The sequence below is a fragment of the Podarcis gaigeae genome (genome assembly GCF_964106915.1).
Source record: "Podarcis gaigeae genome assembly, chromosome: 1".
NCBI lineage: Eukaryota > Metazoa > Chordata > Lepidosauria > Squamata > Lacertidae > Podarcis > Podarcis gaigeae.
In genome coordinates, this window is record NC_139678.1 from 8222433 (window position 1) to 8240736 (window position 18304).

Sequence of the window (18304 nt, forward strand, 5' to 3'; positions counted from 1 at the left end):
ACCTACATTGGTTGGCATCCATCTGTCTTGGGAGACGATGAAAGGGTCCACCTTCAGGGACGAAGTCAAGCTGTTGGAGAGTTACAGCTGCTGCTGTGGCCGTAGAGACCAACACAGGAGAGACATGTTTTGTGGCAGCTGGGGCAGATGAAGGCATCCTGTTGGGCTGCTGCAGATGCACCACGGCATTTATTCTCTCTGTGTTCCTCCCAGAGGTAGAGCTGGGAGATATATCAATATATAAGGGTCTCTTCCAACTCTGTGATTCTGTGATAAAGGGCACATCGTGATTCTTGTAATTTGTCTCATCTCCAGGCACACGGGAAAATGCATTATATTTTTGTTCCACTTTTTTAAAAAGTGCTTTTAATAGCCAAAGACTCTTGCAGCAGGACCCAGATTTAAAAACTCTAGCATGTCTTTGCAGCAGAGAGCAGTGGTGTTGGTTTTGGAGGTGGACGCCCCCTTTAGACTCATTTTCCACAGCAAGAAAGAGATGCTAATTTGAGCGAAGCTTTCCGCAATTAAGAGGAAAATGAGAACACCCCGCTGCTTGCGTGATTTAGAATGCAGTTATTACTACAACAGCTGACAGGCCTGTCTCCCTGACATGAGAAACTGCAAAGGCTGTGGGTTTCACAGTGTTATTTCTAGTGAATGGCCCTGTTATTTTGCCCGATTAGCCTAGTGAACTGTGCACCATAGTTTGATCTAACCCCAAGTTTTACATTGTTGTTGTCGTCCTCGATTCTCCACCCCCACCCAATTATGCAATAGACTAGGAGAACTGGAGTGAGAAAGGGCTTTTCTTTTACAAGCCATCCCTACTACAGTACTAGAGTGGATGCATAGTAAAATCCACCCCCTCTATCCACTGAAAGCAAATGTAGTGTAGTGTAGTTACAGCAAAGGGACTCTGTGGATTTTTGCAAAATAAAAAAGTGGCAGTTCAACCCTTAGTTGTAGAATCATTGAATTGTAGAGTCGGAAGGGACCACCAAGGGTCATCTAGTCCAACCTCCTGAGACAGGATTCAGAATCTTTTGTTCAACGTGGGTCTCGAACCCACAACCCTGAGATTGAGTCTCATGTTGCAACAACTGAGCTATTTATGAATGTTAATAATGTCACCTACCTTTTCCTTTACTTGTTCCCAGTACATTTGCAAGCATAGTTCAAAGTGTTGGTGCTGACCTTTAAAGCCCTTAATGACTTTGGCCCAGTATACCTGAAGGAGCGTCTTCACCCCCATCGTTCAGCCCAGACACTGAGGTCCCGCTCCGAGGGTCTTCTGGCGGTTCCCGCACTGCGAGAAGTAAAGTTACAGGGAGCCAGGCAGAGGGCCTTCTTGGTAGTGACACCCGCCCTGTGGAATTCCCTCCTTTCAAATGTCAGGAATATCAAGAATTACATAACACTTAGAAATCATATGAAGGCAGCCCTCTTCAGGGAAGTTTTTAATGTCTGACATTTTATTACTTTTTTATATTTTGCTGGAAGCCACCCAGCGTAGCTGGGGGGTGTTGCGATGCCGTCCCCTTAGAGCAGCAGGGTGCTCGGGGCTGCGCAGTGGAGGTGGCCGGCAGGAGGGCGATTGCAGCTGTGGGGTGAAGGTCCAGTGGCCAAAGTTTTTATTTTTCCCCTGCAGCTAAAAAAAGCTAAACAACTGTGAGTGGGTGCTCCCCCTAATAAAAGGTCAACAAGTTCCGGCACCTCTTTTTCTAGAAAAGAAGAAGCCCTGTTGGACACAGTATTCCAGTTGTGGTTTGAAATTCATTTTGTTAGCTTGGACCCAGGTCTCCAATCTGTTCGGGTCATTTGGGTTCCTGATCCTGTCTTCCGTGACACTGACTACCCCTCCCAGTTTGGTGTCAAATCGCCTCCTTTGCTGACCGCAACGAAACTCCCCGTCTTGGTTTTTGGGGAAAAGTCAGCCAAGCTACGGCAGCAGCAGCTGGTGCTTGCTGGAGAGGGAGGGAGACCGCGCCGTGCTTCCTGGGAAACGTAGTCCTTCCCGGAGCGCCGCGCGTGCCCAAGAATCCCGTCCTCGGACTCCATCTCCCGGCTGCGCGCGGGGCGGCAGGCAGGCGGGAGCGCGCGGGGGGCGGGCGGGTTGGTAGGAGCGGCTTGCACCGCGCGAGCCTCCCTTTACGCACAGCCGGAGACTCGCATTGTATCCTATCGGGCCAAAAGGGGATGATGTCACCTGCGGGCTGGTAAGGCGAGGGGAGGCAGGCGGTGCTGCCGTTGCTGGTGGCGGCGGCAGGAGGAGGAGGAGGAAGCGAGATCGAGCCCGATTCCCGGGCTCCTTTTGTAAGCAGCCGGGGACAGAAAGAGAAGAAGCAGCCGGAGTGGGCTTCGCCTCCTCCGGGATGGAGCGAGCACCAGGTAAGCCTCTCCTGCGCCTCTCGCCATTCATCGGACGCGCCGCTCGCTTGGAGAGCCGGGCCGGGCTCTGCGTTTTTACGCACGGGGCCGGAGGAAGCGGCGCTACCTTCCGGGGAGGGGGAAGCGCTGGTGGGGAAGGTGAGCTCCGGAGCAGCGCTTTCCTTCTCCCTTTTCCGCAGGGGAGAAGGACCCCGAAGGAAATGGACTATTTTGGGGGGTGGCGGCGGCGGCGGCATGGGGATGCGGTGTCCGCTCGGGCGAACGGGGCGGGTGGGGTGGGAAAGGGAAGCGCCCAAGTCTGCCAAGGGGGCGGCACGGGCTGGGAACAAAACCAGCCAAACTTTAAACTCCCAGCCTTTCCTTGGGAGGGGGGGGGATCTCTCCGGGCGCTGGAGGCTCTGCATCTCTGGGAACAGCTGGGGGGCGGCGGCCGGGGAGGGGGCGCCCTGGGTTTGTGCGGCTTCCCCTCTGCAGTTTGCGCCGGGAGGAGCGAGCCTGTGTGTGTGTACGTGTTTTTGTGCCTGTGTGTGGTTTTTTTGGCTAACAAAAGGGGCAGATGCGGAGAGGGCGGGTGGAGAGAGGCTTCGTTGCTCCCTTTCTTTTCGGCTGCGGCTTTCTTTTCCTTTCAATGGGACCGGCCGGGGTGGGGTGGGGTGTCGGTTGGAGAGAGGGAGAGGTCGAGTAGAAAACCTCCTCCACGAGTTCTCTCACTCTCTGTCTCTTTTTTGGGAGGGGCGTGTTAAAATGTGCTCTCACCGCACCTCTACCCCACCCCTCGGGTTCAAAGGTGCCGGGGGGGGTTGGGGAGGAGAGTTTTGATTCCTGCTAATTTCTTGGGGTGCCTTTTCTCCATCCAGGGGGAAAGGAGGCGTGGATGTCTCCACTGGTTTTAGCAATACCGCAGTATGGGAGCGTGTGTCTGCACGCGTGTTGCCACCTCGGGATCACAACACCTTTCTCCCGTTTTCTCACCTTCCCAATTACCTTTCCTGAAGAGTTGAGCTACACGCTTGCAGAAGGAGTTGCAAAAACAGAAAAAGAAAATAAAGAAAATAAAAGCAAGAACGCCTCCTGGTTGCGGACAGCTGCTCCCTCCCCCCTCTGATGTTTCTTACAGTCCCTTTAAGAACATAATAGCACCCCCCCACACCGCTGGATCAGGCCCATCTCGCCCAGCATCCTGTCCTCATATTGACCAGCTGGATGCCCCCATGGGAAGCCTGCCAGCTAATATTAATGACTACGCTAATATTGAAATGCTAATACCCCGTGTCTAAGGAATTAGAATCCTTAACGATGAAGGAATTGGATGTCTAGGAGACGAAAGTTGCAAGGCGGAGACAATGCTGCCTTTACAGAAATATGAGTTTGGAATGCCATTCAGAAAAAAAAAAATGAGACTTCCATGTTTACGCATGCACAGATGCACTCTTCCTTTTAAAAAAAATACTGTTGCTTCACATTTTCAGGGCAGGAGCTGGACATGTCTCTATCTGTGCCCTCCCTGTGTTTCGATAAAGAGCAGCCAGGGTTCCAGATAATCAGCTATTTAAACCTATTTTCTCCAGGGGGAGAGATGGGCTAATCAGGGTTCCCCCCCCCTCCCCCTGTGAAAGATGCAGAAACTGCTGTTGGCTGTTCCTGCCACCTGGTCTCTCTATCTTCCTTCCCTTCTCCCCCGCCCCACGCCCGCCACCCAAAGGATTTAGGGAGATGAGGCTTGCTTCCGCTCTTTCCCTTATTATAACTAGGTGCACCTTTAACATACCCACTGAGGGATCTGGGTGGTCTTTCCCTGCCCCCCAGATTCAGGGGAAATGAATCAGTTGCACAATTGCTTGGGCGGCAGGCCGTCAGAAAACCAGTGACCAACTAGGTGAGGCAGGAATTGCCTGTGTGCATATAGATGTATCTGTTGAATTTCAGTTCCGTTTTCTCCTATGTGGACTGCATGCTGTGTCTCCCCACCCCCCACCCCCAGCGGTAACAAAACCTCATCCTAGTTGAGGATTTTTGAAGGAGAAAGTATCTGCAACAGGAGAAAGAGAGGGGAGGGGGCATTGGAAATCTGGTTGCTATGGTTACTCTTGCAGTTGGAATCATTGCGATTTTTCACGCACAGAGCCCCCTCCCCAGTAGATCTGGAGTCTTCTCCACCCCTTTGCCTGGTAACTGGGAGGGTGTGGTCTCCCCCACAAAAAAAAAATCTCTCAAAAGACAGTATTCAGATGAGTGTCTGCGGTCTTGAGTCTTGTGACGGCCGTGTTTCGTTTTATGGTCAAAAGAAAAATGAGTGTCTGCCTGTAGCCGTTTCATAGCTTTATTTTATTTCATGGCGACTGTGCAACTGAGAAGCCCATTTTGCTCTCTCTCCTTGCTCTGTCCCTATATTAAAGCAGGGAATATGGGTGGTTTGGGCGTGTGTTGTACGACACGCTGTGAACAAGGGAAGCTGCTTTATTAGCAACGGGTGTGGGTGGGTTCCCCTGTTACGTTTGTGGAACAGCCTTGAGTACCTACTCATTTTCTAGAGCTGTCTCCGTGCAGATGCGTAGGGCAGGCATCACACACTCTTAATCCCACGGGGTGTTTCCCTCTACTCCTCCTCCTCTTCCTCCTCGCTGATTCCACTCCACGGTGACACTGTTGCTGCTCACTGGCACTTGTTGCAAGAGACAGTGGGGAGAAAGACGGTTCAGCTTTCTTCTTCTTGCACAAGCTCTGCGATGTGGGGAGGCTTGCAAAGCCTGGGTGGAGGCCGAGACTGTCGGAAGAAACTCTTGCAGAGAGGGCGTTGTGAAATAGCTTCGTTGGTTACATTTTCTTACATGAGTTAATAGCTCGCCTTGCTTCCCATCATGGAAGCCAGGGCAGTGTGTTTTGTGCAGTGTTAGAAACTCAGGTATATAAGCTAGGCGCCAAATGGCTCCTTAAACCAAGGCTGCAGTCGCCAAAGCAGAATGTCTAGTTGCCATTTTGGGGCAAGACGGCTCCAAAGTCGTCTTTTCCAAATGATGGACTGACTGTGATTGATTCTCAGTTAAACATCTGGCTAGTTGAGATGCCTACCTTGAGCTAATTTAAGAGCTTTGAGAACTTAAAGAAGAAAAGTCACTTGATCCAGAAACAGTCCACACATATATTGACCTATTCCGACCTCTCTTTCTTATTGTTGACACGGACCATTCATAGCGCAAGAATATTCTTCACAACTGTGAGCAGGGCAGTGGGGTGGAGGGAAGTGAAGACAAGGAACAGCAATTAACTAGAACATTGTTCACTGCTCCTGCTCAGGCTGCACAGAAAAAAAAGGCATTTTGGTTCCTGAAATTTATTCTGATAGTGCAGATGAAACATAACTGATAGAATTCTACAGGGTGGGGTATTAGTGTGAGAAAGCAGTCCAGACCCAATGACCCCCAGATGGTGGAGATGTCAGGCACCATCTTGGCACCCAGAAATCTTCACTTGGTCGCAAGTGGCCGATAGCCGGGTGCAGAATGCGCATGGCTAATTTCAAACACTGGTTATGTGCAGCTCTTGGGTGCTCTCCTACCCAGGCACTGGCAAGATGTGGCCCTCTGCTTAGCTTAGGTGGTGGTGACCTCATTTGCCTTCATACCATCCTCTGGGATTGTCCTGGGCTTCTGTTCTGCAGCGATGTACTATAAGAATCTTGCTGAGAGCTCTTCATTGTATCCGAATTTCACCCCTGCACTAAAACTTCCTCTGTAATTTCATTTTCTCTGCAGGATCTGTGTGAATATATACAAATGCAAAGTCTTCTTTTTCTACTCAGCGTAAGGTGTGGTCATAGTTCAGCAGCAGAGCAAGTGTAGAAGGCAGAGAAGGAAGAAACTGCTGCCTGGGGCCTTGAATGTCGTCTGCCAGTGACAGTAGACAAGGCTGGCCAAGACAGACTGACTTTCATAGTACAGACACTCTGTGTAAGTCATAGCTTCCCCCAACGAATCTGGGGGATGTGGTTTGTTAAGGGGGGCAGGGTTCTTAGGAGACCCCTATACTCCCCTTGCAGAGCTACAATTTCCATAGGGGACTCTGGGCATTGCTGTTCTGCGAGGGGAATAAGGGTTTCCTTAACAACTCTCAGCTCCCTTAACAAACTGCAGTTCTCAGGATTCTCTGGGGGAAACCCACGGCTGCCTAAAGTGGTATGATATTGCTTTAAATACATAGTGCAGATGGGGCCCAAGTCCAAGCAGAGGAAAGAGGAGAACAGTCTCTGATCCTGACTGTTAGACCTTTGTGTCGTAAAAGTAAAGGTAAAGGTACCCCTGCCTGTACGGGCCAGTCGTGTCCGACTCTAGGGTTGTGCGCCCATCTCACTTAAGAGGCCGGGGGCCAGCGCTGTCCGGAGACACTTCCAGGTCACGTGGCCAGTGTGACGAAGCTGCTCTGGCGAGCCAGCACCAGCGCAGCACACGGGAACGTCGTTTACCTTCCCGCTATAAAGCGGTACCTATTTATCTACTTGCACTTAAGGGTGCTTTCGAACTGCTAGGTGGGCAGGAGCTGGGACCGAAAGACGGGAGCTCACCCTGCCGCGGGGATTCGAACCGCCGACCATGCGATCGGCAAGCCCTAGGCGCTGAGGTTTTACCCACAGCGCCACCCGCGTCCCTTTCGCCACCTGCGCTCTGTACATTTCAGAAGAACGCTTCTTTCAGGATCATGGAGAGCTTGCAAGGCCTAGAAATTTGGGGAGGGATCGTCCTTAAAATCTGACCGACTCAATGGCTAGCTTGGGAGAGTGGCAGTCTCCTCCCTCCCCAGGCATCTGATTCCAACATATATGGCCGCCAAGATTTGTATTCATGTGCATACCTGGATGTGAAATGGACATGTGGCTGTGCCATTTGCACAAGATGTTGGCCAACAGTCAATGGCATCCTTATCTTGGAAGCTTCAAGTGAGCAACATGTGTTTATAATCCTTATCTCTTTCGAGTGCAGTAACCCTGTGAATGACATGATGACGATTCCCTGCCTTTTTATGCAGGGAACCGGAGTCCAGGATTGGTGGCTTAGCCCAGTCTCCTGTTGAGTTCAAAGACAGGCAGGGAGTTGAACTTGAGCTGTTGAGACCATCGTGCTACTTGATGCAGCTCCAGGCTGGACAGTAGATATTCTCACTCGGCTGATGTGTTGCCAATTTTGATGTAGCTGAATTGACGCTCAGTCCATGTTCAGGCCAAGGGGCTGAGGCAACATTGATGTTAGCGGGAACTGACAGGCTTGAAACAACATCTCAGGAACAGGCTATATGGTATAGGGGAATAAGTCCCAAGTTTCTGCAGCGGTCAAACAATAGACCTTAAATCTTTTACCGGAAGGATTTTGCAGGGAGTGACACTTGCATTGAGATGTACCACATTCAATTGTCAGAATGGACTTCTTTTTGACATTAGGGGGAGAGAAAGAGCATGATGGGAGTTGTAAGTGGGAGGATGATGGGAATTTCTTTTTATTAATTGCATTTATATCCCACCTTTTCCTCCTCAAGGTGGTGTATATGGGTCTCCCTCTCCACATTTACGTCACATAAAACAAGCCAGAATAAAATTCACGCTTCAAGGAGAATATTTCAGATCCTTCGCTAAGCGCTTTCCCCATATTTATTTGCCTACTCAATTTATAGAGCTGCCCCATAGCAGAAGTACTATAAGAAGCCATTGTGGTGTAATGGTTAGAACAGGGGTTAGCAGGGTTTACCTCACCTGGGCCAGTTCACTCCCACGGAGATCGCTCCATGGGCTGGATCGCATCTGCGCAGATGCGATCCCTGGCGCCGCGGAAGCGAGTCCCCGCTCCGCGCTGCACCGGTTTAGTGCAGTGCGCGGGGACTCACTGAGTGGGCGCCTCAGTTTTGGGGTGGCTCATGGGCCTTTTAAACGACCCCTGTGGGCTGCTTGTGGTCCATGGGCCGCAGGTTGCCAACCCCTGGGTTAGGAGAGGAGGAAGAAGAAGAAGAAGAGTTTGGACTTGATATCCCGCCTTTCACTCCCCTTAATGAGTCTCAAAGTGGCTAAGAATCTCCTTTTCCCTTCCTCCCCCCACAACAAACACTCTGTGAGGTGAGTGAGGCTGAGAGACTTCAGAGAAATGTGACTGGCCCAAGGTCACCCAGCAGCTGCATGTGGAGGAGCAGGAAAGCGAACCCGGTTCACCAGATTATAAATCCACCACTCTTAACCATGCTGGTATTGGACTAGGACCTGGGAGATCAGGGTTCAAATCCCCACTTCGCCCTGTCTAAACGGTGCCATGCTTTTCTCCCTCTGTCAAAATATAGGCCAATTGCAAGCTCCTTGCAGGCAGGGACCTGTTCTCATATTGCTTTGACACGCCGTGTATATAGGTGGCAATGTCGGTGATAGAACGATTGTGCCCACAGTCTTTCAGCATGGCCAAAAGGCCTGGGCACCTTGCCAGCCAGTCACTGTCCTTTAAGCCTGTCTTCCCCAAAGTTGGGGTTGCCAACATCTTTGCAAAACCGCCTTTTCCACGCATTCCTTCGCAGCATCTTGGGCAATCTCTGCTTGCCTCGTTGAACTGGTTGTTTCCCTGGCTTTGCGTTAAATAGAGATCAGGAGGCAGAGCTTCCCCCACTTTCTTTCTCTGTTTGCTGGTGGCTTGATTGCTAATTCTGCCATCTGTGTAAAGAGAGACTGCATAGCTCTAGGCAGGGGTGGAGACTGGGCTTTTGCAAGAAATCCAGGGTGGTTTATTATTGATTACAGAGCTTGTTGCAAATTCGCAGAGCCAGCATTTGCTCCCTGAAGAAAGGCTAGCTTGGGTCGCTGCTAAGCTAGGACTGCTTCCAAGTTGTTTGGGTACAGGTGGGGGACATTGAGCACATTCTGTTGCCATGTTCAAATTCCACATCCTCCTGGATCAGATCCAGGGCTTGCTTTTGCACATTGTTCTCTTTTTAGCAGGGGCTAGCCAGATTTTTGGGGACGCGGGTGGCGCTGTGGGTAAAACCTCAGCGCCTAGGACTTGCCGATCACATGGTCGGCGGTTCAAATCCCCGTGGCGGGGTGTGCTCCTGTCGTTCGGTCCCAGCGCCTGCCAACCTAGCAGTTCGAAAGCACCCCCGGGTGCAAGTAGATAAATAGGGACCGCTTACCAGCGGGAAGGTAAACGGCGTTCCGTTTGCTGCGCTGGCTCACCAGATGCAGCTTGTCACGCTGGCCACGTGACCCGGAAGTGTCTCCGGACAGCGCTGGCTCCTGGCCTCTAGAGTGAGATGAGCGCACAACCCTAGAGTTGGACACGACTGGCCCGTACGGGCAGGGGTACCTTTACTTTTACCTTTAGCCAGATTTTTATGGGAAGCATACAGGTAGCAAGAAGGCAACATGCCCCATCCCTGCCCCCTAGGAATAGATGCCCCCCATGGCCAATTGGAGGGCTGTAGAACTGGCATTTGAAGAGGAATCCTATAGGCTTACAGACGGAGATTCCCGCATTGCAGGGGGTTGGACTAGATCAGAGGTAGGCAACCTAAGGCCCGGGGGCCGGATGCGGCCCAATTGCCTTCTCAATTCAGCCTGCGGACAGTCCGGGAATCAGCGTGTTTTTACATGAGTAGAATGTGTGCATTTATTTAAAATGCATCTCTGGGTTATTTGTGGGGCATAGGAATTCATTCCCCCCCAAATATAGTCCCCTCGCCCAGGTTTGAGGGGCAGGGGACCGGCCCCCTGCTGAAAAAGTTTGCTGAGTCCACTAGATGAATCTTTGGGTCCCTTTCAACTCTACAATTCTATGGTAAAGGTAAAGGGACCCCTGACCATTAGGCCCAGTCATGGCTGACTCTGGGGTTGCGGCGCTCATCTTGCTTTATTGGCTGAGGAAGCCGGCGTACAGCTTCTGGGTCATGTGGCCAGCATGAATAGTCCGCTTCTGGCGAATAAGAGCAGTGCACAGAAACGCCGACTGCCTTGTCGCCGGAGTGGTACCTACTTATCTACTTGCCCTTTGACGTGCTTTCGAACTGCTAGGTGGGCAGGAGCAGGGACCGAGGAATGGGAGCTCACCCCGTTGCGGGGATTCGAACCGCCAACCTTCTGATCAGCAGGTCCTAGGCTTTGTGGTTTAACCCACAGCGCCACCAGCGTCCCACAGTTCTATGATTCTGTATTAAAATATCCTGTTAGATTGCAGGCAGCCTTGGGGAAGAATCTGAGTTAACCTAGCAAAAAGAAGAGAGACCCAATAGTGTCTGGTCCATTCAGGCAGGGTTTCTTGAACTTGGGTCTCCGGGTGTTTGTTGGACTCCATCTCCCATCATCCCTAGCTAGCAGGACCAGTGGTCAGGGATGATGGGAGTTGTAGTCCAACAGTAGTTGGGGACCCAAGTTTAAGAAGCACCTTAGTCTGCCCTCACCCACCCTGCACCTGCCTGTCTGCCTTCTTCCTTTGAAGCAGTCCAGAGGAGTGGAGCTGGTTGTCGGGTTTCTCAGCCGCAGTGTTGTCCTTCTCGAACTCAGCAGAATGGAGATGGAACTGGAGCTTCTCTTTCTCCAGGGAGCTCAAGGTGGCATCCATGGCTCTCTTCCGCCTCATTTCATCCCCACAACCATCCTGTGAGGTGGGTTAGGCTGAGAAGTAGTGTCTGGACCTAGGTAACCCAGCGAACTTCATGGCCGAGTGGGGATTTGAACCCTGGTTTCTCTCAGGTCCCAGTCCGACACTCTAACCACTACATTGGCTCACTATCCCTGGTTGACTCTGTCTGGTATTATGCTCTTTACAGTCGTACCTTGGTTCTCAAACGTAATCCATTCCAGATGTCCGTTCGACTTCCAGAACGTTCAAAAACCAAGGCGCAGCTTCTGATTGGCTACAGGAGCTTCCTGCACTCAAATGGAAGCTGTATCAGACGTTCAGCTTTGGAAAAACATTCGAAAACTGGAACACTTTCTTTTGGGTTTTTTGTGTTCGGGAGCCAAAATGTCCAAGTACCAACGTATTCGAGAACCAAGATACGACTGAATTATGTTTTTATTATTATGCTCCATAAAATAGGTTCTTGATGTTGGGATCATTGGATATAGTACAGTATATAAATTTAATAATAATAATAATTTTTTATTTATACCCCGCCCATCTGGCTGGGTTTCCCCAGCCACTCTGGGCGGCTTCCACCAAAATATTAAAATACAATGGTCTGTATTTTGTGTGTGGTGTAGTGTGGTATAGTGGTTAAGAGCGGTAGACTCGTAATCTGGTGAACTGGGTTTGCTTCCCTGCTCCTCCACATGCAGCTGCTGGGTGACCTTGGGCTAGTCACACTTCTTTGAAGTCTCTCAGCCCCACTCACCTCACAGAGTGTTTGTTGTGGGGAAGGAAGGGAAAGGAGATTGTTAGCCGCTTTGAGACTCCTTAGGGTAGTGATAAAGTGGGATATCAAATCTAAACTTCTTCTTCTTCTTCTTCTTCTTCTTCTTCTTCTTCTTCTTCTTCTGTTAATAAAAGCTTCCCTAAACAGGGCTGCCTTCAGATGTCTTCTAAAAGTCTGCTAGTTATTTTTCTCTTTGACATCTGGTGGGAGGGTGTTCCACAGGAAGGGCGCCACTACCGAGAAGGCCCTCTCCCTGGTTCCCTGTAACCTCACATCTCGCAGCGAGGAAACCGCTAGAAGGCCCTCGGCGCTGGACCTCAGTGTCTGGGCAGAACGATGGGGGCGGAGACGCTCCTTCAGGTATACTGGACCGAGGCCGTGTTTCCATGTGTTTCCATGCTCCGGATCAGCGTATGCTCTCCTAGACTGCTGTTCCTGTAGCTTCTCAGAATTTGTCATTTTCTGGGTCCCCCAAGTAGCTGAGCTAAGCATGCAGCAGCCCAGAACTGGTCCGACCATGTGTTGGAAGGGTGGGATAAAGGAAGCTTGACATGTGCACAACACCTTGCTGGGTCAAGATCCAACACTTGCAGGTGTGTAGTTATTCAGTTATTTTACAAGCGATGCTCCCAAGTTTTTATTGCTATTTTAAAAAATGCAGTGGGCTTCTAAGATCAGAGGCTGCCTTTGAAATGACACACGGTGTTCTCCTTGAAGTAGCTTGTATTTACGGTCTGTGCCCGGGAGTTATTGCTGCCTCCGCCTCCTGCCTTTCTGAAAATGTGGCAACCTTTCTTTTTTTGATAGCGGGAGAAGCTCTGCTGGGAACGGGGTGGGCCTTTCAAGCAGCGACTTAATCAGTTCTGCCAGGACCAAAAATAACTCTTCAATGCCACGGCTTATCACAGAAGTGAAAGCAAACCTGGATCCCAAACTGGCCTTGTGTGTGTGTGTTTGTGTGTGTGTGTGTGTGTGTGTGTGTGTGTGTGTGTGTCTGAGAGAGAGAGAACGGCACTTGCATACAGAGACATACAACTTGCAAAATGTAGGACTGGAAGATGGTATGGAAGCAGTTGTGTCCACAGGGAAATACAGTGGACGCTCGGGTTGCGAATGTGATCTGTGCGAGATACACGTTCGCAACCTGTGTCTGCGCATCTGTACACGTGCGGGTTGCAATTCGGTACTTCTGTGCATGCGCAAAGCACGATTTAGCACATGCGCGACCGCCAAAACCCAGAAGTAACCCGTTCCGGTACTTCTGGGTTTTGGCGGTCCGCAACCCGAAAAAACCCAACCCGAAGCGTCTGTAAACCGAGGTATGACTGGATCCTATTTTGGGGGAAGAATGCTTGCGGACATCACATGCTCCTGAAAAACACAATGCTGGCTAACGCTTTGTGGAAGTTAATTCATTAAAATAAATAATATCTAATAGATGTGAAATGGGATGTGGGTGGCACTGTGGTCTAAACCACAGAGCTTAGGGCTGGCTGATCAGAAGGTCGGCGGTTCAAATCCCCACGAAAGGGTGAGCTCCCGTTGTTCGGTCCCAGCTCCTGTCAACCTAGCAGTTCAAAAGCACGTGAAGTGCAAGTAGATAAATAGGTATTGCTCCAGCGGGAAGGTAAACGGCGTTTCCGTGCGCTGTTCTGGTTTCACCAGAAGCGGCTTAGTCATGCTGGCCACATGACCCGGAAGCTGTCTGGAAAAACGCCGGCCCCCTTGGCCTATAGAGCGAGATGAGTGGTGCACCCACAGAATCGTCCGCGACTGGTCAGGGGTACTTTTACCTTTTAATAGATGTGAACATAAGAGCAGACCTGATGGATCAGTCCAGCAACTTGTTCTCACAGCCCCACGTCTTTAGCAAACCCTCCAGCAGGTCCCCTAAGCACAACTGCACCCTCCCCACTTGGGAATTGTAGAAACTGGTATTCAGAGTAGAGAGGAATGGATTTGTCCACCTTCACTCTCTTGGTTTCTCATCTTTCCAGTTGTAAATTCAGTTCTCCACATTTCTGTGTTTGTTTTGGATTGAAAATTATTGTTACCGTTATCATTATTTATTTGCATACCGCCCAAACCTACAGGTCTCAGGGCGGCTGCAACGTAAAATCACAATATAAAAACACAAAATACATAATAAAAACCAAAACAAAAGCAAATCAATAATCCCCCCTTCCCCAGCACATTTTAAATGTGCATTGGATGTCAAAGGCCTTGTTAAAGAGGCCTAAAGCTGTAGAATAATAATAATAATAATAATAATAATAATTAATTTATCCCGCCCTTGCCAGCCGAAGCCGGGCTCAGAGCGGCTAACAATAGTAAAAATAACACAGTTTACATAAAATCACAATCAGTTAATTGAAATACATTCTAAAATCAATTCATTATAAAATCAATTCACAATCAAATTAATAGCAACCATTGGGCTAGAGTTCTGTGAAGAATTATCAAAGGAGGGGGTCAGGCTGTGCCTTGGTCAAAGGCCTGGGGGAACAGCTCTGTCTTGCAGGCCCTGCAGAAAGATATCAAGTCCCGTAGGGCCCTAGTCTCTGACAGAGCGTTCCACCAGATCGGGGCCACAACTGAAAAAGCCCTGGCACTGGTTGAGGCCAGCCTAACCTCTCTGTGGCCCGGGACCGTCAGGATGTTTTTGTTTGAAGATCGTAAGTTCCTCTGTGGGACATACCAGGAGAGGCAGTCCCCACAAATGGGGAGCCACTGCAGAAAAGGCCCGTTCTTGTGTTGCTGCCTTCTAGACCTCTCGTGAAAGAGGCACACAATTTCAGCTAGGGGTGGCGGTAGGAGCCAGATCAAAGGCTACAGAGGTCCTGGCTTTTATGGAATTGTGAGTTGCCTTCATTTCTTCCTATCAATAATGACCCAGAAACTCATCCATCTAGTTTAGGGGTCAGCAAACTTTTTCAGCCGTGGGCCGGTCCACTGTCCCTCAGACCTTGTGGGGGGGGGCAGACTATATTTTTTTGGGGGGGGGAATGAATGCATTCCTATGCCCCACAAATAACCCAGAGATGCATTTGAAATAAAAGGACACATTCTACTCATGTAAACACACACTGATTCCCAGACCGTCCGTGGGCCAGATTGAAAAGGTGATTGGGCCGGATCCAGCCCCCGGGCCTTAGTTTGCCTACTCATGTTCTAGGCTGAGTGCATTGCAGGGGGTTGGACTAGACAGCCTTTGGGGGTCCCTTCCAATTCTACGATTCCAGGAGTGTACGACTGCAGCGTGTCCCCAGCAGCATGTGACTGGAGCAGCCTTTGTGTCTCCTGTTTCCAGGAAACCCTTGTCCTCTGCTAGCGTAGCAGATGATTGCGTAGTGTTGTGCTTGTGCTGTTTTGGTCCCAGAAACCTACTTTGCATCTCCTAAGTAGGTTATGTTTATGTTTTCCTGGCTTCCCCCTCAGCCTGTCACTTTCTCTCCCTGCCCCCCCTCCTCCCCCCATCTGCCAAGTGGTTTTTCCTGCCACAGCTCCTGGAGGTGTGAAAGAGATTTGCTGAAGGACGGTCAGCCAAGGTGGCTCACCTGCTGTATCCTTCTGTCTGGGTTCCTGTAAGTGCGGGCCTTTCCTGGAGTTGTTAGCAGTTCCTAGGCTCTGGACAGAGTCCCCGGACAATCCTTTTCTCTCTCCCCCCACCGCCTGCCCCTCTTCCTGCACCAGACTTCCAGGTTTAAAATCTGCTGAAACATTTGCTCCTGCAAGGAACGGTCTATGCTGGTGCTCTCAGAAACCTCTCCCTCTTGCCTAGAAATCTGCATAGATTCAGAGCCCTGACTCTGAGGTTTCAAATGTCCAGTGCATTTTGGGGAGAGGTGGAAAAACAATTCCTTATGGCCTAGAAACTTGATTTTTTTTTAAAAAAAAAAACAACCACTTGAAATGACATTACAGTGGTACCTCTGGTTGCGAACAGAATCCGTTCCGGAGGCCCGTTTGCAACCTGAAAAGAGCGCAACCTGAAGTGCTGTATCTGTGCAGGTGCGCGGCACAATTTGGCGCTTGTGTGCATGTGCAAAGTGTGATTTAGCGCTTCTGCGCATGCGCGAGAGGCGAAACCCGGAAATAACCCTTTCCAGTACTTCCGGGTCACTGCAGGACACAACCTGAAAAAACATAACCTGAAGCGTCCGTAACATGAGCTATGACTGTACTTCATGTTCTGAGCCTTGAATTCAGTCCCACAATCTGAAACTGTATAAAGGTAAAGGACCCCTGACAGTTAAGTCCAGTCGCAGACAACTCTGGGGTTGTGGCGCTCATCTCGCTTTACAGGCCGAGGGAGCCGGCATTTTTCTGCAGACAGTTTTTCCGGGTCATGTGGCCAGCAGGACTAAGCCGCTTCTGGCACAATGAAACACTGAAACCAGAGCAGCGCACAGAAATGCCATTTATCCCCCCCCCCCGAATGGTACCTATTTATCTACTACTTGCACTTTTTGACGTGCTTTCAGACTGCTAGATTGGCAGGAGCTGGGAGAGAGCAACGGGAGCTCACTCCGCCGCGGGGATTCGAACCGCCAACCTAACCTTCTGATCAGCAAGCCCAAGAGGCTCAGTGGTTTAGACCACAGCGCCACCCACGTCCCTATGAAACTGTATAAGGTGACTGTAAATGCAATAGTCCTGATCTTTGTTTTGGGAGCTGTTCAGCTGTGTATCTCTTGGGAGTGTAAGAAACTCAGAAAAATAAGTCAAATGGCGAGTTAAACCTAGGTTACAGTTGCCGCAGCGGAATGGCTGGGTGCCTTTTTTCTTTCTTGCAATGAAATTTCTTCTTTTTCCTATTATTATTAATTTCATTTCTATACTGCTTTATATTTTAGAGGAAAAATCTGAAAGCAGTTTACAGCACATTAAAACTTCAACTAAAACAATTCAGAATGAAAGAAATTCTAGCTTCCAGGAAAATATTTCACATCCTTCTCTTTGCTTTCCCCGTATTTATTTACCCACTTCATTTATAGACCTGCCCCATAGCAGAAGGGCTCTAGGAAGCCATTATGGTGTAGCGGGTAGAGTGTTGGACTAGGACCTGGCAGATCAGAGTTCAAATCTCTACTCCTTGGGCCAGTCACAGCCTCTGCTTAACCTACTTTAGAGTGTCACCGTAGGGATTAGCTGAGAATTGAGGGTGAACCGTGTACTCCTTGGAGAAAAAGGTGGGAGATAAATGCAGTAAATAGGGACACGGGTGGCGCTGTGGGTTAAACCACAGAGCCTAGGGCTTGCCGATCAGAAGGTCGGTGGTTTGAATCCCCCGACGAAGTGAGCTCCTGTTGCTCTGTCCCAGCTCCTGCCAACCTAGCAGTTTGAAAGGACAGCAATGCGAGTAGATAAATAGGTACCACTCCGGTGGGAAGGTAAACGGCATTTCCGTGCGCTGCTCTGGTTCGCCAGAAGCGGCTTAGTCATGCTGGCCACATGACCCGGAAGCTGTACGCCGGCTCCCTCGGCCAATAAAGCGAGATGAGCGCCGCAACCCCAGAGTCGGTCACGACTGGACCTAATGGTCAGGGGCCCCTTTACCCTTTACCTTTAAATGCAGTAAATAAGATATTCTGTTTAGTCTTATGGTTAAGGTTAATAAAGCTGGAGGGGTCAGCCAGATGAAGATGTCAGTCTACAACCTGGCATCTAGAGATCTCCATGTGGTTGGAACTGGACCCATGCCAGTCGCAAAATGTGCCTGGTAACTGGGGGGATTTCAAACTCTGCATGATGGAATGGGCTTATGACTGCTAGATTGACAGCTCTTGACGTGGCGATCTGACCCACCTCCATCTCTATAGATGTGCACTTGGGATTTCTGTATGCAACCATGGTATGCATGGCACATCTGGACTGAAGTTGTGGATTATTATTTTTTTAGATGAGTCTGCAATGAAAATTCCAGGGCACTGGACCCTAAAACAAGACACCTGTAGCTCTTTCTCACCCAGCAATTGGGTACTAATTTAATGCATTTGTACCAGGGTTATATAATTTCAGGGATGCGGGTGGTGCTGTGGTCTAAATCACTGAGCCTCTTGGGGTTGCTGATCAGAAGGTCAGCGGTTCGAATCCCTGTGACGGGGTGAGCTCCCGTTGCTTGGTCCCAGCTCCTCTCAGCCTAGCAGTTCAAAAGCACACCTGTGCAAGTAGATAAATAGGTACCGCTCTGGCGGGAAGGTATACAGCTTTTCCGTGCGCTACTCTGGTTTTGGTGTTCCATTGCGCCAGAAGCGGGTTAGTCCTGCTAGCCACATGACCCGGGAAAACTGCAGACAAACGCTGGCTGCCTTGGCCTGTATAGTGAGATGAGTGCCACAACCCAGAGTCGTCTGCGACTGGACATAACTGTCAGGGGCCCTTTACCTTTTTACCTTTTTAAAAATATAATTTCATCAAAGTGGTTTCACTAAGTCGCTGGTAGTGCAAAACTGCGGGAATACTGTATAGAGCCTCACTAGGAAAGTCAGTAAGCAGGCTGTGGAATCTAGCAAATTGGCATTCTGTTCTGACCTTGGGAATGTCT

At 50.0% G+C, this 18304-nt stretch overlaps 1 protein-coding gene across 2 annotated transcripts in view; it reads left to right on the forward strand.

Moving 5' to 3' along the window:
• The first annotated feature begins 2106 nt into the window (after positions 1 to 2106).
• DAAM1 (dishevelled associated activator of morphogenesis 1) overlaps positions 2107 to 18304 on the forward strand; it is a 182468-nt gene continuing 166270 nt past the window's right edge. For both annotated transcript variants that reach the window (XM_083732298.1, XM_083732299.1), the window contains exon 1: positions 2107 to 2388. The gene's annotated coding sequence lies outside the window, so the exon portion shown is untranslated. The remainder of the gene's footprint in view (positions 2389 to 18304) is intronic.